Here is a 23,880-nt window from a genome sequence, read left to right as displayed (position 1 = left end):
GTGACTCGCCCAAGGTCACCCAGCTGGCTTTGTGGAGGAGTGGGGAATCAAACCCGGCTCTCCAGATTAGAGTCCCCTGCTCTTAACCACTACACCAAACTGGCTCTCTAGATCTTCTAGATCCTAGTCTGGCATTCTAAACCAATACACCACACTGGCTTTCCATCACTATGATACCGTCTCCAGCTGCCCCCATGAGCAGATGTTGCAAGAATACCCTTTAAATATGTTTTGAGATATATTGGGAGAGTGTGGTGGTGGGAAGCGCCCTCAAGTTATAGCTGACTTACGGCACCCCCTGGTGGGGTTTTCATAACAAGAGACTAACAGAGATGGTTTGCTATTGCCTGCCTCCGCAACGCTGGTCTTCCTTGGAGGTCTCCCATCCAATTACTAACCAAGGCTGACCCTGCTTAGCTTCTGCGATCTGGCGAGATCAGGATCATCTAGGCTATCCAGGTCAGGGCATGTTGGGAGAGTACATATACAAATCCACAAAGGAAGTGTTGGAGGGGAAAGCATCCCAGGCAGAAAACAAGAAAGCATCAAGAAATAAACAATCATCATATTTCTTAATGCGCCCATGTTTAGAAATAGACAGGAATTTGTGGCCTTAAAAAACCAACAACATTTTATTCCAGCAGCATCCTTCTTGCAGTGGAGCCCTCTTCTTTAAATGCAATGAGGGGATCCTCACATATTTTATACAGGGATATGAAAAAAAATATGCAGCCGGGTTACGGGGCTGTGAAATGCAGGAAGCCTAAGGTGAAATGTGATCCTATAAAATCCAAAACTAATCAAGAAAAACGCAAAGAACATTCGCCAGCTCTGCTAACAATTCAATCCAAAGAAGAGTCACTCCAGTCTAAGCCCACTGAAATCAATGGAGTTAGATTGGACTGACTCTGCTCCAGATTGCACTGTAAATTTCAGGTGATTAGCCCTGTTGGTCTGCTGTGGGGGAGTGGAATTCTAGTTCAGCAGCACCTTAAATAACAAGATTTCAAATGCTGAATATATAAGTGTATCCAATATAAGTATCATTGTATTTTATAGAGAGCGCCTTAAAAAATTTAATGGAGATGTTGGGGAGAAACAATTACTGTTTCTGTATTCCCTCTATTCTATAATTTTGTTTCTTAAAATCAGGGCTGGCACATCCATAGAGGCAGGTCCGGCAGCCACCTCAAGCGGAGCTGGTGGTGGCAGAGCTGGAGGGCGGGGAAGCCACCCACGTGCTGCCCTGGCCACCTGCCGCACCTGGCCCACAGTTGCTGCAGCCTCCCAGCCCTCCCATTCAGCTGCCCCATACTGCCGCCGCCACCGCTGCCACCAGCACGCGCTCCCGGCTGGGTGCAGCAGCTGCGGGCCAGTCGCAGCAGGAGGCTGGGGCGGCACACGGAGCAACTGAGCGGGACAGCTGGGAGGACGCACGCACGTCGTCCCAGCTGCCTGCCGTGTGACATCATCATGCAGCCCAGGTGTGCGCTTGCGCTTTGCGCGCGTGTGCACATGTGGGCAACAACAGCACTGAAGCTGCCCCCAGCCTCAGGTGACAGAAAACCTGGCACCGGGCCTGCTTAAAATAAATATATATATTTTAAAAAAGATTTCCAGGGTCTAACTTTCAATAATCAAGATGTCAACCAATTAAGGGAGCTATACCCTCAAAAACATATACCCTGGAAGTCTTGTTGGTCTTTAAGTGCTAATGTAGGCCCTTTCCATGTGTCCTTAAAGGGACAGTCCACTCACTGAACGATGGTGGCTTTCCCCCTTGGTTCCAGATGTCTCCTTTTTCAAAATGGTTGCAGGCTGTTTGGCTTCCGTTTTTTCAGCACCTGTTCTGGGAGTGCACTTTCCCACAGTCCCAGAAAAGGTGCTGAAAAACAGAAGCCAAATAGCTTGCAACCGTTTTGAAAACGGAGACGTCTGGCGTCAAGGGGGAAATCCACCAGTGCTCGGTGAGTGGGCTGTCACTTTAAGGACATTTGGAAAGGGCTGGACTCAAATCTAGCTCTGCTAAGCTAGTTAGCACATGTAAGGGATGGGGGGGCAGTTTTCTTTTTCTAAGGTTTGCATCCCAAATCTACCATAGAAGCTCGCTGAGTGACCTTGTGTCAGTCACAAACGATCAGCCTAACCTACCTCAGAGGGTTGTTATAAGGAAAAAGTAAAGGATAGGAGAAGGATGTAAGCGGCTTTGTGTCCCCATTGGGGAAAAAGGTGGGGTACGATTATGACGACAACAACAACAACAACAATACACTTACACTGGCAATAAAAATCCCAGCTCCCGGTTCAAGCCCAGGAAAAACCTCGTACACTATTTTCCTCCTAAGCCAACTGGAATAAAAACTTGCTTAGGGCCAATTAGATAAGACAGGCACTGCTATTTTCTAGAGTAAGTTCCAGTTGCAGAATTCCTTTAATAGCGCTGCGGGGCTCCAAAACTGGTCGGGCCATGGCAGTACGGAGGACGAAGGGATCCTGTCTTTTCCCTTTGCTACTTTTCTAACCTGAAAAGCACCCGGGGGGGGCGTATCAACAAATAATGCCCCCCGGCACCATTACAGGTTGGAAAGACGATGTGTGTGGGGGGGAGCAGCAGCCCCTCCTCCCCCTGGTGATGCTCCTGACCAGAACTGAGCCTCTACCATGCTGTTGAAAGGAGTTCCCCCTGGGGAGCTCAAGAAAATTGTGGAACATCCTTGGGGCTAACTGGGGAGTGCCATCTCATCAATTTTGGTGCTTAATCAATACAGGTGTTAACTCTCTTATAGAAACTTAGGATCCCCCACCCATTCCAGACATAACTAGGGGCCAAGCTACAAGTGACGAATGACACTTGAACGGCAAGTGGATTGAGTGGAGGGCAAGTGAACAGGGAGGAATACACTTGCCGTTCAAGTGTCATTCGTCACTTGTAGCTTGGCCCTAGATCAGCTTCACCTAATTAGTAAATGGTCTCTGTATTTTTCTTAGTTCTATTTGAATTTTACATCATCTTGGGAAAGGTAGCCCTCCCTCACCCCTGTCTTACCTCTCAGAAGGAAGGAATGTCTCTCTAAACATGACATTTACCAGCTGCCGTTTTAACAAGAGCTTGAATTTTTTTTAAAAAAAAAAATTTAATCTGTCGCCAGCATAATTAGGATCAGCTTATTAATTAATAAGAATGAGGCCTGGTATAGCACTAAGAGAACAAACAAGCTCTGATTTAGGAACAAGGGCAGATTGGCCGTTAAGGCCCCAGGGAAAGTCTAGGTGGGCCGCTGGCCTGGGGGTATGGTTGGCAAACTCCAGGTGGTGGCTGGAGGTCTCCTGGAATTACAATGGATCTCCAGGTGACACAGATCAGTTCCCCTGGAGAAAGCGGCTGCCTTGGAAGGTAGGCTGTATAGCATTATACCCCACAGAGGTCTCTCCCCTCCTTAAACCCTTCCCTCTCCAGGCTCCACCCCCCAAATCTCCAGGGTTTTCTCAACCCAAAGCTGGCAACCGTACCTTGGGGCCAGCAGTTCCAGAGGCTGCCCTGACCTGGGCAGCCTTGTGCTGAGTGGGCTGTAGCCACCATCACCACAAGTTGGTGGCCCCCACAAGAGGGGGGAGTAGTTTCTGCCACAACAAGACTCCAGCCCCGTCCTGCGCAAGGTGGACACTATAGCGCTGAGCTTCTGGCCCCACCCCACACAATGGGGGCAGGAGTGAGTTGGTTAGAAGCCATGGCAAGCCCGCTCCTTCGCTCCCCCTCTGTTAGGAAGGGGCAGAGGCTGGGCATTCAGCAGACAGGGCGATTTCTAGGGCTGTCTTTGCCTCCCAATCTGTGGCTATTTCCACTCATCCTTATAGGCACGGTTCACCCACAGAACTCTGGCAGCTTTTCCTCAGGCTTCCTCATGTCTACGTTTGCAAAGTGTATGCATACTTTAGTTGTATGCATACTATTTCATTACCGCCTTTTCTGCATGTTTACTGGGAACGTAAAATAGTGAAGAGTCCAGTAGCACCTTTAAGACTAACCAACTTTCCTGTAGCATAAGCTTTCGAGAACCACAGTTCTCTTTGTCAAGTGCATGGAGGGTATGAAGAAACTGGCCAGAGATATATAGGTGGTGAGGGGAGGGGGGAGTAGATGCAATCAGTTGCAAAAGTCATGAAAGAGGTGGAGTGCGCAATCCAGGCTGGGTGTGACCCCTCCCCTCCATAGCTGAATCTGAATAGAATGCCTGAAAGGCAAGTACTTCTGATAATGGGATAACCATCCAGTCTCACTCTCTATTCAATCCAAGTCTGACTGAGTCAAATTTACATATGAATTCCAATTCAGCACGCAGCTTCCCATTGGATTTTGTTTCTGAAAGGTTTCTGTTGAACTATGGTAACCTTTAAGTCCTTGATGGAATGTTCCTGGTAGATTCTACTGGGAACGCAGTTTCTCTAGTGTTTTCTTCTGCTGCGGGTTGACAGAGCAGCTTTTTTTGGGTTTTTGGCATTTGAACACGTAAAGCACTCTGAAGAATCCTCCTATCTCTACCCGGTTCCTCCCTTGAAACTCCCCCTTTCCATTCAGCTGTGGAAGCCTCCTTGCAAAACGAGCTGAATGCAATCGCACATATGCCAAGTTAAAAAAAAAATGAAAGGGAGGTGGGTGATTTCTGGCTGTGATGACTAAAGTGCCCGACCTCCCTTCCAAAACCACTTTTGTTAGGGACTGTTTGGAGGCTGTCCTGTGACCTCACAGCACAAGGTAAGCATTTGTGCGAAGTGTGTGTGGAGGATGAGTTGTCGGAGCGACTCAGCAAAACACACACCTAAGGCAGGAAAAGGGTAGGAACAGCGGGCTGTGTGGAAACGGACTGTGTTTAGGAAGTTTCCTATTGAAATCTCAGTTACAACCTCACTTGTCAGGTTTCTCTCTGGCTTGGGTCCCCGCTTCCTTTGGTGGCAGGGGGAGAATAAAGCTGGCTTGTAAGAGTGAACCTAAGCAAAGTGCGTTGAACACCAGAAGTACCACATATATGTTAGGCATTACTAACTGAACCAATTCAACATCGAGGCCCAACTTTTAATGGGTTCCGCATTGTTGCAATTTCTCTGCTTTCAAAAATAGTGATTTGGAGAATTAGAGGTCGCAGCTTAATTTACAAATGGGACCCGGTTGCTTGGAATCCACCAAGATTTATAGCGTTCCATTTCCAAAGACTTCTCTATATGTATGTGAACTGCTCACTGCAGTGATGATTAAGAACAAGGGACTGGAAGTACGGCCAAATGTTCAAGGGAAAATGTGGGATGGTGGGAATGCTGGCATTTCCCTCTTTTCTAGCTGATCTTTCCCCTACATCTGCAACCCTCATACTAAGAGCCAAAGGACAAGTGTCCTTTGGCCCTCTCAGACATCAGATTATCTGGGAACAAAGAGAAAGTATTGAATATATTATGACCAATGAAAGAAATCAGTTGTCTGTACCTCTCAGCTTTCATTTAAAAAGCCAAGTGTCTAGTCCTTATGGCTGGGAAGAGATGCTTGAAAGGTTCCAGGCCCTGCCTGATGAAATATCAGAAGCGAGAGAGAGGTGGACTCAGTAAGAGTTCCCAGGGCCAGCAGGCACAGCTCCTTGAGCCTCCTTCGGTAGGATCCCCATTGCAGTGCTTCCAAAAGTGCCATGTTACTTCTGTGTGTGTAAAGTGCCATCAAGTCATAGTAAACTTATAGTGACCCCTTCAAGGGTTTTCAAGGAAAGAGATGAAGAGAAGCGGTTTGTCATTGCCTTCTTCTGCGTAGCAACCCTAGACTTCCTTAGGGGTCTCCCATCCAAGTACTAACCATAGTTGACCCTGCTTAGCTTCCAAGATCTGACAAGATCAGACTAGCATGGGCCATCCATGTTCCTTCTGGAGGTGGTTGAAAGGGCCCTCAAGTCATAGCTGACTTATGGCGACCCTTGCTTGGGGTTTTGAAGGCAAGAAACTGAGGCGGTTTGCCATTGCTTGCCTCTGCAACCCTGGTCTTCTTTGGAGGTCTCCCATCCAATTACTATTCAAGGCTGACCCTGCTTAGCTTCTGAGATCTGACCAGATTGGGCTAGCCTGAGCCATCCAGGTAGGACCATGTTCCACTAGGGTTGCTGAAATGCCCATGGGTTCAGTTCACATCCTGTTCACCAGACACAAACATGGAGCTGATTTTTCAATGGCTTATTTGGCTTGTCAACGACCCATTCGGCAGGTTGCTTCACTGTGTTGCCCCCTAACAGTATGCTGAAATTGGCTTTTGGTGCATGCACATTCTCACACAGCCCAATTGAATTCTACTGCCCCTCCCCATTCCTGAGGCTCCACTCAGCAGGCAGTTGTTTAAATAGGCATTTACATTGGTCATATAAATCAGATAAATCAGTCTTAAATAAACACTACGGGCTTTTAAAAAAAACACCTACAATTTGGTGTTCATCTCAGTAGCCCTTAGCAATGTTAATTTCGGTTGATTGGTTTGGATTGGCAGTGTTTTCATACATGCCAAAACATTGTTTTGAAAAAAAAAACTTGTTCATCAGGCATTCGAGTCATTTGGCGCCAAACTGCACAGCTCAGCGATTGACTCACATCTGCCCATCATATTTGAACGAGGTAAGTTGGACTGCTGGACACATTTGCAAAACTCACAGCATCTCTGGTGGCTTCCATGCCGAGCATCTGACCAGGCGGATCAGTTTGGAAAACCTGCAAATGGCCTGCCGCAGAGTGTGTATTTCGACAGTACCCGGTAACATAATTGTCCTGTGCCTGCACTGCTCTGTGTTACCCGCTGATCCTCCTTCCGTCCTCATTCAGCCAATAAGAACAAGCACCTGGCCAGCCTCAGTCACCGGTTGCCATGTGTCAGGTCTTGCCAGGTACTTCCCAAAACACTTTACTGCATCATGGGAGTGAATGAGTTAAAGTTGGTTTTATTAAAGAAGAATACCAGTATCAAGATGCTATAACAGGAGCATTGGCTGAAGTGACTCAAGGTAGCAAAGCAAGGTTAATTATAGGTCAGAGTCCCCACCCCCCACCCCCAGTGGGAAAGAAAGTCCATTAGGATTTTGGTGTGCTGAGCCTGGGAAAAGAGGAGGAGGGAAAGGATAAGCTCTGCTCAGTCACTTAGGAGTTTGGTTCAGTCTCTGCTGAAACTTCAAGGCCACGTTCTCAGGCCTGCCGGGAAATTGTAACCAAAACACCTGCAAGATAAGCAACTAGCAACCATTCAGCAAAACAGGTTTCCCTCTGCATGTTCTCAGAGGTACACTACACACTGCAGCAAGAGATCCATAACACATAACAGATATGCTGGAGGTGTATCTGACACCATGGAGTGGTGGTTCTACCACCATCTTGGACAAGAATAATCACCTTGTTCCCCACTGGCCAAATAGAGGGTAGCCATGGTGGTACAAATGACTGTCTGCAGTGGCGCAGCTCATATCACTGACTATAGACCTCTAGCTTTTCAGTGTCCAGAACTTTCCTATAACATGGCAAATACCTCCAAAATTTAGGAATTGTTTGTGTCACACACACCTCATTCTGCAAGAGCATATATTAAGGATTAAGGGATTAGAAACCAGCCTATTTCCAGCAGCTCAGAGGGGAGTCATTGATTTATTACCCACCTAGCCAGCTGGCAGAAGTTTTTTCCATCACCACCACCCCTTGCAGGGAAACAAACCTCTTTCCCATGTACTAGGAGGATTGATAGACTTAATTACTGATTTGGTGTCTTCACTAAAATCTCCACCAAGATGGGAATGGGGAACCAATTTGCTGTTATGACTTTGGAGGAAGTACAAGCAGTCAATCTTGTCAGACTCCCAGCCCGCATGGGAAAACCTTGGAATAACATCGGTACAATTTATAAATTAAGCAGGACGAGTGCAAACTTGCACATGCTGAAAGCTTATTGATATCAGTAATGTACCTTGCTAGCCACATCGCGGATTGTGCCCGTTGCATATCCCAACCTATCTGTTTAATAGGCTCCTGTTGCTAGCTGACGTCTAAACAAGCATTGAATTAGTTTATAAGCCACAAAGGTTTTTGGCTTGTTTTATCTTGAACAATAGGGACCTGCACAGAAAGATTTTGTTGTTGTTCTTATTATATCTGCCATAGGTGACTGCAGAAGGGATAGCATTGCACCTGGCGAGTGCGAACGCCTGCGCATTTGTGGGGTATAAGAGGCAGATAGGTAAGGAGCCAGTCGGCCAATAATTAAAGGGATTTCAAAATTCATAGGGGAACAGGATTTTTTGGCAGAACTGACAAGCTTTTGCAATTCAGTGTCCAAAATCCTGCGCTTAATTGATTGATATGCATTTGAAAGAGGGAGCATAGATAATGAATCTAAAGATAAGCCCATTGTAGTTATTTTTCTCTCTATACAGGCAGTCCAGTTGGAGATGGTAAATTCTGACAGCATTTGATGTAAAAAGCTCCTGGTGTGTCAGCATTATAGCGTGCTTGTAACCGATATTTAACTGACATAAGCCACGCTCTTGTTTCTACCATGTTAAGGCCGGTTTCTAAACAAAGGACTGCATATGGATGGAACACAGCATGGGAGACCCATGATTTTCCACACGAATTTGGGTTGGACTCTTCCAATACCAGCCTCGAAGGCACTTATCCATGCTGGAATACCATACAGTAACTGCGGAATCACTTTGGCCTTCAAAACTTTTAGCACAGCTGGAACAAACTGATTACCTCTATTTTTGTTGTTGTTCATTCAATTTCATATTCAGTTTGTTTTAGTTTTTTAAAAAATGATTCAGAATCTTCTGATCAGGATTAAAAGTATGAATTTAGTGGCTCCAATCAAAAGCACAATTTCATGGGAGTAAGGTCCATTGAATAACATGGGACTTACTTCTGAGTAGGCAGGATTAGGCTTGCTCCCTATATTCTGTTTTAATTTTCAGTGGTTTCACTAAGAAACACTTCTCTATCAGCAACATGGTTTTTCACCCAAAAGAGATTTGGTTGACAAGATTTATACCCCTTACCCATGGATCTCGCCTACCACATTTTAGATAGACAGAAGAATTTCTAGCTTCTGGAAGGGGCACTTGGAGGTGTGATAACGTTGATATGCCTCTAGTTATTTCTTCTTTCTTGATATCAAGAAGAATAGCTGGGTGGGGGTTCTATTTTTAAATCTGAAAAGCTGGCCATGCAGAAGTTACAGTAGACATTTTCTAAGAGTTCTGGGCCGATTCCAGACGGCCCTCCCCATCCTGAAACGTCGCGCGTCAAACACAAAATATTGCGTTTTCTCATGCGAGTTTTGCGCGACGTCGCACAAAACTCACGCGAGAAAACGCAATATTTCGTGTTTTCCGCGCGACGACGCACGACGTTTCGGGATGGAGAGGGCCGTCTGGAATCGGCCCTGGTGATTACTGATGAAGTGATCAGATGCAGGATATATATTTTTTAAAAGAACATTCCGCCCGGATATTCTGCAGTTAATTCCCAAGCCTTCATGACAAGGAGCAAAATGCGTTTTAAATGAAGAGAGTCTCAAAAGCAGTTTGTGATATTCCACAAGGAAAGTATCTGTTCAAAGGAAAGAATTCCCAAATTACCCTGGACTTTTTCACGCCTCTGGCGCAGTACCAGACAGTTCGCTGGATACATCCAGCTATTAAACTGATTATTCACAAATTGCAGTGGGCCAAATCCTCTAAGGCTTTATAGCCCTTCTTGGATTTCCACTCCTTACCCCCGATCTCAGTCTGTGAATTTATCTTGGGAACACCCGTGCCAGTTTTTAAAAGCAACCACTTTAGAGGTAATCTAAATATTTCCTGCCCATACTGTTTCTTGTCTCTTATCGTTCTGATGTGAGACTTGGGTAGAAGCTGCATTGTGGAGATATCCCAGAATCTTAAGAGTGAAGAATCAGTCTGCATCTTTGCTCTCTTAAAAGAACATAAATATTCTTTTTTCTTAGCTTTCCACTTTTTTCCCTCCCTTAGTGTCAAAACAAAGAATAAAGTTGATGGCGACTTTAATATTGACCCTGCTACAGCAGCTGCAGCAAAAGCTGCACATGTAGAAAATAGACAGTCGGGTAAAGTTGTTCTGACATGGCTTAGTGATGGAAAATGCATTCCTGCTTAACTTTGTGTGTCTGGCTGCTGTGCAAGAGACCCAAATCAAGGTGAGATGATAGCCGTTGTTGGTTAGTAGTTAGGATGTTGGACTTGGAAGACCCAAGTTCAAATTCCCACCCAGTCATGAAGCCACTTTGGACAAGGTGTTCACATTCAGCCTAACCTACCTCCTAAGGCTGCAAGGAGGAGAAAACTGTGTGTGCTATTACAAGCACTTTAGATTAAAGGTATCTTAAAAATATGACAGCCCACGAAGATGTACTGGCTAATTCCACCCCACCCCCCACCCCACCCCGATCCCCTTATGCACTTTTTTTTAATCCCCAGATGCCTTGTTTTGGGGCAAAGGAAGGTGCCTTGTTAAAATTATGTTTCTGGGAATTACTCGAGTTATTGTACTTCAGTGCTCGAGCTGTTACTTCTTAGAATGGAAATGGGACATTCCATCTTGGAGCGGAACTACAAGTGACAAAAGGCACAGGTTGGACACTCGTCAGCTTCCCTCAAGTTTTGGCGGGAAATGTAGGCAGCTTGGCGGAATGTTGGACAAGTGACAGTTGAAAAGTCCATTGGACAGCAGTCGGAGAGCCAAGCTGCAAGACCAGGATGCCTACATTTCCCATCAAAACTTGAGGGAAGCTGACAAGTTTCCAACCTGTGCCTTTTGTCACTTGTAGTTCCACTCTTGACCCTGGTTGCGTGTACACATAAATGCATTGTGCACAGACACTAAGGAATTGAATTGCATTCCCCCACCACCCACTTTTTGTGGCCTGTAATATTTCCAGAGGTAGGGGTTCTTCAGGATTTGAAAAATTAATTTAGGAGTTCTTCCGTAGAAAAAAGTTGGGAAACACTGGGTCAGAGTATCAGAGCAACATCTGGCAGACGAAAGTTCATATTCTTACTCCACAATGGAACTGGCCGGGTAGCTTTGGTCCATTGCTCTCTTTCAGCCTAGCCTACCTCATAGGGTTTTTGTTGTGAGGATAAAATGGATGAATCACGGAAGGGCAAACTTTGGCAGACGAAGCAGACCATTCAGCCCATTCAGCTGGCTGGCTTGTACAAAGATCTATAGTCTGAAAATAGATGCGTTTCAGACGAGTATCTGTTTTCATTGTGAAATGTTGCCATGCACGCAAGGCTGTTTGACTGTGACGTTTGGTTGTTGATGAGTGAAGGCATTTGGCATTTGGCCCAGTGGTGCTGAGATATCATTGAGCCATCATGGCTTACACATTTTGTCAGAAAGCAATCTAAGCCAATAGCTAATACCCAGTGGGGCTAAACAGATCCCCCCCCCATGTTTGGAGGCAGGGGTCATTTCGTAGAAAAAGAGCTGGAAGAACTTATTAGCATAACTCATTAGCATATGCCACACCCCTTGACATCACCGGAAGTGTGTCATTGGCATAACTGATTTGCATATGCCACACCTCCGGACACCACCTATTCTGACTGTTTTGGACCCAATCCTGGCCATTCAGGGCCGAAATTGGGCCCAAAATGGCAAAAGGGGGCTGAAAATGGCCGAAAAGGGGCCCAAAATGGTCCAAATTGGGCCACTGTTGAGTGGGAGAGTGATCCACCACCTGTCAGAGGCCCGATCTGGGCCATTTCAGCCCCAATCCAGGCTGAAATGGGCCCAAAATGTCCGAGAGTCAGGTGGGTGGGGCCACCTGACATGTGACCTCTTTGAGGAACTGCCAGAACTGCGTTCCTGCGCGTTCCCCCTCAAAATGAGCCGTGTTTGGAGGTAATATACCTTTTAACACCAGTTGCTAGGGGACAGGTCTCCATTCTATACTCTCTCTGGTGGTAGAGATTGGCCTGATGAGCTATAGATATGATCCACTGGAGCTAGGGTTGCCAGCCAAGTACTAGCAACCCATAGGAGTTGTAGGAAGAGGGGTCATGCAATATAGGCATTGTGGCAATGCAATGGCACTCTCAGTGCAAATCTGGAAGTGACATCATTGGCATGACACTGTTAATACCACGGACATGCTGATGTCACTTCTGAGTTCACACCAGAAGTGATGGCATAACGATGTCATAGCAAAAAAAACCCATTTCCCCCCTGCTGCTTTACCATGTGGCAGCAAGCACCTGGGCACCCGCTATAGCTATGTAGTTATAGCAGATCTGGTCACTTTAAGCAAGACTCTTCCTCTGTTCTCATGCCACATCAAGTCATAGAGAATTCTACAAGATATGGTGTTGTACCACTGAACAATCCCAATGGAAAAAACCTGGGAGTCTAGAATTAGTTCCTGTTAACATTTTATACTTAATTTTGTATTAAGGTGTTTAAATAATATATTAAGTTTGCATAGCTAATAGAGCTGCTTTATGAAGTACAAGAAACCTCTGAAGGCAAGAATGCTAAGCTCATAAAAAACGGATTTATACAAATCTTGTACAGCCCCAGTCAGAAGCCAAATCTGTGGCATGCTTTCAGCACACTAGACCATAACACTCAAAAAACTTTCCAAAGCATCAGGGAGGATGTACTTTTCCTAGGGTTGTTAAGAGAAATTCTCTTAATTTCTCTTTACCCAGTTTCTCTCCCAAATCCCTTTCTTTTCTTCTTTTTAGGAGTTTGGAGTCAATTTCTAATCAATTCCTTTTTAATCAAAGAAAATTGGAAACAGAGAGGGGCAGGAAGGGAAGTTCTATAAAATTTTAGAATTTCACTTTGTAGATGCTCAGGAGGTAGGCAGCATCTTCCCAGGTTTTCCTGTCTTCCTGCTAGAGCACCACCCTGGATGGCAAGGACTGACGTTGCAAAAGGGCACCGTGATTTCTCTTCCAAGAGAAATGTAAGAGAAATCTTGCTCTTAAAAGAGAAAAAAGAGAATAAGAGGAACCGATGGCTATGTCTAAAAAAGTGGATTTTGGAAAAAGAAATTCCTTGCTCCATAACAATTCTAGGTTTTTCTTACGTCCTCAAGGCAATCACACACACTGGCTAGATTCCGCTCAAGAAAGGCTGTTATGCTCAGGATCACCTGTCATATTCAGTACCCCTTGCAGCTGAAGCTGATGCTATTGGGGTGATTCTGTTATTTGAACCCGGGGTGGGAAACTGAGAACGGGAGATGTTTGTTCCTGTTGTAATCTCTCCCAAGTCTGGGAGCTGGCCTGGCCTTGAGCAGTCCATGAGTCACACAGCCTGTTTTCCTGCTTGCAGAGTTAGAGGACTGTTAGGAGAAAAGGGGTGGGGAATTAGGAGTAGCCTTGGGGAACCTATATCTGCTTGATACTTGTCTGTAGCCACCAGTCCTAGCAAGGATGGCATAAGTGTATGATACTGGCATCTTATCAATAAGGAACTTTTAGTCAGCTAGGATGGCACACAGGTGGCCTCCCAGCTCTCCAGCTCGGATGCCCTGCACCGCCACAGACGCCTGCCTGCAGCTGCTGCGCCCGTCCGGGGCCATTTGTTGGCAGCGGCAGTGGCAGCACGGGGTGGGAGGGCTAGGAGGCTGCAGCTCCGTTGCGCACGCTCCTGCCCCCGCGCCCCTTCCGGCACCCCGCGCCCTGAGGCCACCGCCTACCTGGCCTCAATGGGTGTGCCAGCCCTGAATACACCCATGAAGTCATCCCACTGCCGAGTGGAGAGCAAGCAAGTAGAAGCCTCAGGGGTTGGGCACATGTCAGGCCACAGAAGTTCAAGGGATTCCTCCAACTAGGTTCTCTGGAAGGTTGAAGTCTCTTGTGTGCTTCTTCACTTTCCCAGGACCCAGCTCCAAAAATTAAAGAGCTTTAGACAAATTCAGGGAGGATGAGCTATTAAATAAAGCCTCCATGCTCAGAGGCAGTCTACCCTTGAAAGCCAATTGCTGTTGCCTTTATGTGGGCTTCCCTGGCCATGATGGGCAACAAGATGCTGGACTAGATTGACTTAGGATCTAGTAGGCTCCTTTTGACATTGGGCCACTGACTGTGCCCACCTTGTTTGTCCCTCACCCCCTCTTTTGATCGCTGCCCTCTTCAAAATGACCTCTTTTCTCTGAAGAACAACTGCCAACCTGATTCATCTCTCATCTGAACAAGTGAGCTGTGACTCACGAAAGTGCATACCCTACCACAAATTTTGTTAGCCTTTTTAGGTGCTTCTGAACTCTTGCTCTTTTCTGCATCTCTCCTCTAGGCAGGTAGCTCCCATTGTCCACTGCAGAATACTTGCCCATTAGCCAGCATTCCTTGTAAATGGCCAAACTGTGCCAGGCAGGAGAAGGGGAGAAGGGGCTCCCCTTCTATGCCCACGTTTTAGACCAGCCTTTCAGTCCTTTAGCCTTAACCTGCCTTCCGAGAGCCATTTCCCCATTTTGTCCATCTTCTCCCTGAGAATTAAGGTAACCAGATGCCAAGGAGTTCAGTATTCCTAACAGGCAGAAAATTGATCCATTTGAAATGTGGTGCTGGAGGAGGGTTTTGCAGGTACCACGGACAGCCAAAAAGATAAATAAGTGGGTTCTAGATCAAATCAAGCCTGAATTCTCCCTAGAAGCTAAAATGACAAAATTGAGGCTGTCGTACTTTGGTCACATCGTGAGAAGACAAGATTCTCTGGAAAAGTCAAGAATGCTAGGAAAAGTGGAAGGCAGTAGGAAAAGAGGCTTGATTCTATAAAAGAAGCCACGTCCTCCAATTTGCAGGATCTGAGCAAACCTGTTAATAGTAGGATATTTTGGAGGTCTTTCATTCAGAGGGTCGCCATGGGTCAGAGGCAGCTTGATGGCATATAACACAACTATTAGACCAAAGTGGGTATTTGGGGTGGTGCCATTTTTCATGCCAAGAGAGAAGAAAAAATGCAGCTGCTGAAATGGGCACACCTCTCTCAAAGGTGGAGGAGCATTTCCATTTTCACATTGTGGTGCTAAGACTAGCAAGGGTTTCCTAACGTTGGAATTTGACCTATTTGGGGCCTTGATTCACTTTGAAGGCCAACATTTTAGACAGTGTCTCAGTTCTGACATTGCATAAACATGTGGTTGTTTATTTCTTTATTTACTTCATTTGTACCTCATCTTTCTCCCCAAAGGGGACTCAACACGGCTTATATCATTCTCCTCTCATCCATTTTAGCTCACTACATTACTGTGAGGCAGGTGAGGCCGAGAAAGAGTGACTGGCCCAAGGTCACCCAGAAAGCTTCCATGACAGAGTAGAGATTTGAACCTGGGTCTCCCCAGTTTTGTTTAATATGCTAACCAGTACACCACAAAAAGCTCTCAGCGGGGCTTTTTTTCTGGGAAAGGAGGTGGTGGAACTCAGTGGTGGAACTCAAGACCGCACAATGTCATCACTTTGGGTCAGCTGGAACAAGGAGGGAGTTTTTTAAAGTTTAAATTGCCCTCGGTGAAAATGGTCACATGGCCCCACCCCCTGATTTCCAGACAGAGGGGAGTTTAGGTTGCCCTCCGTGCCACTCCAGCAGTGTGGAGGGCAATCTAAACTCCCCTCTGTCTGGAGATCAGGGGGCGGGGCCACTGGCCATGTGACCATTTTTAAGAGGTGCCAGAACTCCATTCCACCATGTTCCTGCTGAAAAAAAGCCCTGGCTCTCAGTGATTTTTGGGGGGAGGGGTAATTCTTGAATATAACTAAAACCCACCTGTCAAACCTTGTTGTAAATCTTTATCCCTACCTCCACCCTGGATACACATAAATTCTCTCTTACACATATACAAGTAGTGAAACCTGAAGTGGCCAACATAACATCAAGTACATTCTTTTTCCTAAACCTCCTTAGAGAAAAACTGTAATATTTTGCTTCCTTTCTGAGTTCATTGGCCCCCTAAGCAAATCTGTTCATGCATTCTATCTGTGACCTTGCTTTTTGGCAGTGGGATTCGAGAATGGAGAAACTCTCGCACTATCTAATCCGAGTGACACAGGGAAATCTTGAGCACAAAATTGCCTCAGCGGAACGGCATTATCAGACCGTGCCTATCGGCCAGTGTTAGTTTCAAGCAATTGCTCCTCTTGATGCCTTGCCAGAGTGCTGAGGGAAAAAAACAATCTAAGTGTATGTAAGGAAGAGAAGATAATATTTCTGAGCAGTCAGGTACGTAAGAAAACAGGCTCCTGTGGGAAATATCTGAGATGCTGCTGCTGAAAAGTACTCTCAAGATGTAGGCGTATGGAAAGAATTTGTGGTCTTTGTATAAACCAATAGAGGACAACTAGGTTTGCTAGAGGACTGCTGGAGAAGTAAGGAGGATTCTGAAATTCTCTTCCAATCTTTGCATGGAAATTTGGAATTCTGAGGCAGAACTAATGGTCTGCTGGAATACTGCTTTGTTCCCTTTTTGATTTCTGAATTTTCTTTGCGTGCTGTTTGCCACCATTAAATCTCTCCCCTTTCACATGACCAATGAGCAAATGCACATTGATAAAACACTGCAAAAAAGCAACCTTGATGTGATTCTACTTATGATTGCATCAAGATTTTTTTTTGTATGGAGTTTCTGTTGTGTGCATGTCAGCCTCTGCCATGAGCGCCACTATGCTGGGTGCCGGCACCCCTGACCTTGATTCTGGGAAGCCGTCAGGGGCAGTGCAGGCTCTTGCTCTGTGGAAGGAGGGGGGGTATACATCACCCTCGCTCCCTCTCAGTCCACTCACAGGCCTGCTCAACCTGACAGAGTCCTGGCTGCCTCCCCTTTCTCCTCACCTGTCAAAGCCCCTGCCCTCCTCGCCTCATATGGGCTTGCTCTTCCTCCTATTCTTCATTTCTCTCACTTCTACTTCTTCCAGCTGCTCTCTGCAAACTCCACCATGCCCTGTGGGTGGACTTCCCTTTTATCCCTTCATCTCTTCCCTGCACCACCTGTCAGCCACACCCCCATCCTGCACTCTATCCACCGCCCTGGCCGATTCAGGCAGTTGCACCTGGGCTTGCTCTGCTGTCTGATTGGGGCAGGTACACCTGTGCCTCCTTGGCTGGCTGCCCATCTTTTCTTGCAGATTGCCTCAGGTGGTTTCACCTGGGATTGTTCTGCTCCTGGCTTCTGCTGCCTTCTAGCTGGCCTGCAGGCTGGGGCGTGGCTCTGTGTTGCCTTGGCTGCATCTTCTCCCTACCTGGTAAGGATGCTGGCTGACTGCCTTTGCTTCCTGCGTTTCTTCCCTCGAGTCTACTCCCCTCTTGGGGGTCCTCACTCTCCCTGCTTGGCCCCCTGCCTTCCCACCAGAGGGTGGGGTTAGCTGGCTTCCACCTGCCTTGCCTGACTGTCTGAGGCTTGGGCACTTCTTTGCCCTCCTGTGGTGTGGATGCTTCCTTCCCCCCTTCTGCTGTTGGTCTGCTCTGATCCTGGGTGCCAGTTGGGATGGCTGTCGCCCAACTGCCTGCCCTCCCTTTCTCCCGGTAGGTCCAGGAGCTCAGCCTCAGACCCCGGACAGTGCAACAGAAAAACTCCTGCGCGCACACAAAAAAAGAATCTTAATGCAATCAAAGTATCTTTGCATTGATTGCATTTTTACAATGTTTTTTCAATGTGTCCTGTTCACATTGGGTTGGATTTTGTGTATCCATTCCACTTTCCTCCAGGACAAAGAACCTGATGCAAAAGGCCTCTTCCCTCTGGGGAAAGTTCCTTACACTGGAGGAAAGAGTTGTTATCATGTGCAGGATGGATCCATGGGACACAACCCATTGGTAACATGTGGGAGAAGATGCAAGAGAAGGAAAAGAATGGTGAAACCATCTCCTGTGCTCAAATTCCTGAATTAATTTAAAAATTCTCCCTATTGAACTGGAATTAGCAGAATTCCGAAGCAATGAAGGAACCGACATTTTGCCACCCCCATCCCCAAGAACCAAGTTCCCCGCCAAATTACACTTTAGGTAAAATTCAGCAACAATTCTATGCTACAGATTTGCCGGATATGGAGAAGAAAAGTAAAGTTTCTGCTTAGGCTGTTGCTGGTTAGAGGCTCTGCCAGCCTCGCTCTCTCTCCCAGTAGTCCCAAGAGAAAGAGCTGCCTAAAGCAGAACGCAAGCTGTGCCTTCTGACAGCCTTTGCCCAGAGATCCTTTTGAAAGCTCAATGGGATTGAGTTGCTCAAGAATGAGCCAGGAGGATGCTAAGAAGTCCGAAGCATTTCTCCCCGGCCCTTCAGTGACTCATCTGCAAGTGTGTCTGGAGCATCCTTTGCAGATGGAACTGGAAAGAGTCACAGGATAATCAAGAAAGATGTTGCAGGGCTATGGACTGTATTCTTCTCCTGCACAGCGGGTCAGGGGAGCAAGAGCTTCCCTCCCCATCTAACTCCATGCCTTTGGAGTTAGGCATGCTTGTCCTAACTCCAAAGCCACTCAGACATCCACCTGTAGGAGTAACCTTTTGATCCGTGCAGGCCCAAATTACGTAATTGATTCTTGGATTTTATTTGGAATAATGGCTGCACTGTTCAAGCCAATGTTTGTTGGATGTGACGCAGGGCTTTTTTTTCTGGGAAAAGAGGGGGTGGAACTCAGTGGGTTGCCTGCACAGGGCGGGAGGTGGTGCGCAAAGTGCACGCGTGCTCCCAGGGCCAATGACATCTCTTTGGGTCAGCTGGAACAAAGGGGGAGTTTTTAAAAGTTTAAATCACCCTCGGCGAAAATGGTCACGTGGCTGGTGGCCCTGCCCCCGATCTCCAGACAGAGGGGAGTTTAGATTGCCCTTTGCACCAAGTGGCGCAGAGGGCAATCTAAACTCCCCTCTGTCTGGAGATCAGGGGGCGGGGCCACCAGCCATGTGACCATTTACAAGAGGTTCCGGAACTCCATTCCACTGCGCTCCAGCTGAAAAAAAGCCCTGGTTTGATGTATATATAACCTATTGAAACATTATGCTCACACAAAATGGATGTGGGGCAGGTGCACCCGGTAGATGGAGAGAGATGGTACACTATTATCCCCATGCACACGAGGCTAGAGTAGCATCCAAACCAGGCCATAACACAGATGATGATAAATGAATTATTGAGCTGTGAGAACAGCTGACATCATTTTTCAATATTCTCAAAGATTCAGACTTGTACAAGCAAACTACATCGCATTTATTTTATTTTATTTAGTTTTTGAGCTTATCTCCTCCCCTCTGCATTGGGGGGGGGGGGCAGCAACAGCCACTGCCAAAAAGCAGTGGGGCTATAACTGAATTACATGCTGCAAATCTGCTGCAAAGCTACCATAAAGCACATTATTGAAAAATGCAGGAAGGCACAGAAGAATGTATATACAAGTCACCTTATTTTTTCTTTCTTCCTCCAACGTTATCATCCACAAATAGCCATAAAACCTCTGCTTCTACTACCTTTGCTGGCTTTTATTTCTGGAACTCCTTCCAAAACACCCATGTGTAGCCAAGCAAGCCTAAGTACATTGATCTAAATAGTACCAGTATCCCCAACATGGCACGCATGGGTTCCAAGGCATCCACTGATGGTTTTCCTGGTGCTTATTTGCTTTTTCAACAGAACATCTCTCCCCTAAAGCACATAGCCAACTCTAGCTTTTGGACAGTTCATTGGAGCAAGAGGGGCTTCAGAAAACCCTAGAAGCACCACCCATTCACAACCAGTTGCCTCCATTGCAGAAGGATACTCGACTTGCAACCTCACAACCTCTTGTTACTGGTTTCAGCATCCCATAGCAGCCATTTTATTATTGCATTCCAAGGCAGCCATTTTGTGGTGGTGCCTAGGCATACAGGGTTTTCTCTTTCTCCATTTTATCCTCACAACAACCCTGTAAAGTGGATTAGGCTGAGAGAGAGTGACTGGCCCAAGGTTACCCAGTGAGCTTCCATGGCAGAGCGGGGATTTGAACCTGGGTCTCTCATCCTGGCCTGGCACTTAACCACTACTCCACACACTGGCTTTCCTCTTGCTCATGTGACTGCTTTAACTCATATCCATCCCTCTTTTTCTTACCCCCACCCGAGTTTGTCTTCCTGGGCTTTAAATTTAGTATGCTTCTCAGAAGAAGGAACTTGTCCTTTTGGAAGAAATGGGTACATTACTGGGTAGGGAAGGCAAAATGGTATAGCCAGATCTCATCAGATCTTGGAAGCTGAGCAGGGCTGGTACTTCGCAGGGGAACCCCCAAGGATGACTCTGCAGAGAAAAGCAATGGTAAACAGCCTCTCCTTCTCACTTGCCTTGAAAGCCCCTTGCTGGTGGTTGGCATAAGTTGGATGTGACTTGACAGCACATTGCTGTTTACAAGCATCCAATATTAATAACTATAGAGAGCCAGTATGGTGTAGTAGTTAAGAGCAGCAGGACTCTAATCTGGAGAACCGGGTTTGATTCCCCACTCCTCCGCTTGAAACCAGCTGGGTGACTTTGGGTCAGTCACAGCTCTTCTAGAGCTCTCTCAGCCCCACCCACCTCACAGGGTGTTTGTTGTTGCGGGGATAATAATGACATACTTTGTAAACCCCTCTGAGTGGGCGTTAAGTCATCCTGAAGGGCGGTATATAAATCAAATGTTGTTATTGTTGTTATATTAATAATCAGGATGGGCATATGCCCATATTCCTCTTCTATTCATTGGAGTGGGGGGGGACAGTGCTGATTCCCTCCCTACCCACTAGGTCCTGTTGTCCTACCTCCAAGACCATTCAGACATGCATACCCAAACACAATACTTCAACCCAACACTTCAACCCAAGCAGGCCAGGGTGGACATATGTCACCTCATAACCCCCTGGGCTGGCCTGACATAAATTTTGCTTCTGGTAACTGAGGTCAGGCTAAGGGCATTTTGCAGTATGTTTGCAAAGAAAACATCGACAGGGTGATCTTGAGGGGGGGGGGAAGAGGTCTTAGTTCTGCAATGCCCACAACTAATTTTTCTTTTAAATGATATAATTTGGCTGGCGCCTCTGGCACGCATGAGGTAAATGTCAAAAGGAATGAATGTGTTTTCTCTGTGGGGTATAAAGCCTATTTGCAGCCGAGTTCATCAACGATCTGGAATGACGGATTGCCCGTTTGGCTCCTGCACGTAGATGGGCCTGCTCCTTTTAGATATAGATGTTCCTATCACTGCAAATGAAAGACCTTTTTTAAAATTGTATGTATATAACTCAGTGGGAGGTGGAGGGAACATATACCGTAGCAGTAACTCCAGGGCCATAGACGTATGTCTTCGTGATGAAGTCCATATTGCTTTTGGATAGTGTAAAAGGAATTGGTTTTATGCAACGTTTTCCAGGCATCCAGCCACGCTTTCCTGGAGCTGCGTGTGCCCCCAAAGACGTTGTGGAGAGTTTCTATGAAATGCTAACAAATATGCTGCATAAGGGTTTGAGAGGGAACAGCTAAATTGGAGAGCAAAGCGTTACTGTGATTTCAGCAGCTGCTCTGGAGACAGCCCTGCTGCAGTTGTGTGGCTGTGAGCAGACAGAAGTTGCTTCCATATGGAGGTTTTGTTCTGGTCTGGGATCTGAACAGGCAACCACACGACAGCGTCGCCTACTTGTCCACTGTCTCTGTTTCTGTTTGCTTGGTTGCAAACTGTCCCAAACCTGATTTGGTACAATCTTTCTGGAAAGATCCCAATCAAAGTGTGCTTGCTCACCATGTGGATGGGAAAATGCGTGTTTCTACAGGTCCTTGAAAAATCCTCAGAATAGGCTTGCCAACTCCAGTTTGTGAAATTCCTGGAGATTCGAGGGTGGATCCTGGAGAGGGCAGGAGAAGAAGGGAGGGACTCAGAGCCAAGCTACAAGGGACGCCTTACACAGGTTGGACACTTGTCAGCTTACCTCAAGTTTTGGTGGGAAATGTAGACGTCCTGGTTTTACAGCTTGCAAGACCAGGATGCCTACATTTCCCATCAAAACTTGAGGGAAGCTGACAAGTGCCCAACCTGTGTCAGGCGTCACTTGTAGCTTGGCTCTCAGTGGAGTATAATGCCATAGAGTTCACCCTTCAAAGCAGCTATTTTCTCCAGGGAACTGCTCTCTGTGGTTTGGATGTCAGTTATGACTCCAGGAGGTCTCCACGTCCCACCAAGAGATTGGCAGCCCTACCTCAGTACTATCGTAGGTATTCTGGGGGGCCTTTTTTAAAAAATGGGTCATGGGCATATCTCTACCATGGGGCAATACATAAATGACAGATCTTAAGGTATAGTGGCATGTCAACTACCAAGCGTAATTGACATAGTGCTGTGACTTAAAATCCGTAAATGTCACATCACTGTAGCTTAGTGCAGACATGTTGGTTGTGGGATGGCTAGGGCAAGGAGAATGTAAGGAAAACTGCAGTATGGAAGCTCCATTGCCAGCACAAATGGTTGTATATGCACAGCAGTAACAGAAGGAGCACAGGGAATCACCACTATGTAGATCCAACCAGATAATTTTCAACCTCCATCAATTTGCTAGAAAGATTTGAAAGGACGATGGGGTCAGTTGGCCCCCAAAAAGGGCATAGGAAAGTGTTTGTTTTCTGTATCCAATCTTTGGCCTAGAAGATCTTGTGGACTCAGGCATGTTTTGGTTCAATGCGGGTTTTATAGTTTAAGCACGTAACTGTCTAGTGTTCTGCTGGACCTACAATACAGCAATAAGTTTCTGGCAGTATTGTAGGTCAGTCTTCTATTCTCTCCCTGAATCCCAAGCTGTTGCTCCCAATGTTAGAAGGCCAAACAGTCACACACCTATAGCATGTCACTTATGAGTCACTTCTGACTCTCAGATCTTATGGCTGCACCCCAGTGGGACCAGTGAACTGCAAACTCCAGACACAGTTTGAAAGTCCGCAGGCTTGGCCGAGAGCTGGCTGCTTTTATTTCCAAGTCAAAGCATTCACAAGCCATGGCCTCTACATATGGGTCTTTGAACAAGTGCTGCAGAAATGGGTACTGGAGCTCACATCTGACCTTTTCATGCACGGAAAGCTTGCTTGATGGACAAGGTTTGATTTGGGCATGAATATGACGCAGAGTTCAGGGACAATGTTCAGCATTCGAGGCCATTAAGCCAAAATCTCTCTGCAAAACTCAACAGAAGTCCGTTCTGTTGTTGGTTCTCAGCTCCCTCCATTGTGTCCAGCAACCACCTATCGCTGCCGTCCTTCTGAACTTGTGATGAATTTTCTTAAATCCCTAGCTGAGTTTTCAGGCTGCTCCCAAATCTGGCACAAACCCCTTGCCCTCATTGTGAAACCCTTCCATGGCTTGCTGCCCCGCCCCACCTCATCTCTCTGCTCTCCTAGCCCAATGCATCTCCACTCCCCACTTTTGCAATTCTAGATCCACCATCTGATTGGCTTTCTCATGCTTTTTAATCCCACCCTTTCTCCAAGGATCTCAGGGTGGCATACATCCCCATTTTGTGCTCACACAACAGTCCTGTGAGGTGGGCGAGGCTGGGAGAGTATGACTGGACCAAGGTCATCCAGGGAGCTTTGTCAGAGTGGGGATTTTAGCCTCACTCTATCATCCTACACCACACCCAGTTTGTGGGTCAGCTGCTCCCTTGAATGATTCCAACCCTTCCTCTTTCGAGATCCCAAGTGCCTGGAACTGCCTCCTCAGGCACCTGCGTGCCACCTCTTTCACCTTTTGAAACTCACCTCTCAAACATGCCTTTGCTACGAAGCATTCAGCATTCCCTCCCACTTCTTTACTGATCAGGTGTCTCTGCACACATTACAACGTCCTTGTGTTTATTGGGGGACAACATGAAGATTGTGCA

At 46.6% G+C, this 23,880-nt stretch overlaps 1 protein-coding gene across 1 annotated transcript in view; it reads left to right on the top strand.

Annotated features, from left to right (window-relative positions):
- SMPD3 (sphingomyelin phosphodiesterase 3) overlaps positions 1-23,880 on the top strand; it is a 68,199-nt gene that overhangs the window by 4,075 nt on the left and 40,244 nt on the right. The window lies entirely within an intron of this gene.

The sequence above is a fragment of the Eublepharis macularius genome, chromosome 16 (assembly GCF_028583425.1).
Source record: "Eublepharis macularius isolate TG4126 chromosome 16, MPM_Emac_v1.0, whole genome shotgun sequence".
In the NCBI taxonomy this organism is placed as follows: domain Eukaryota; kingdom Metazoa; phylum Chordata; class Lepidosauria; order Squamata; family Eublepharidae; genus Eublepharis; species Eublepharis macularius.
The sequence above is the reverse complement of the archived record's forward strand: the minus strand, read 5'-3'. Positions and strand labels throughout refer to the sequence as shown.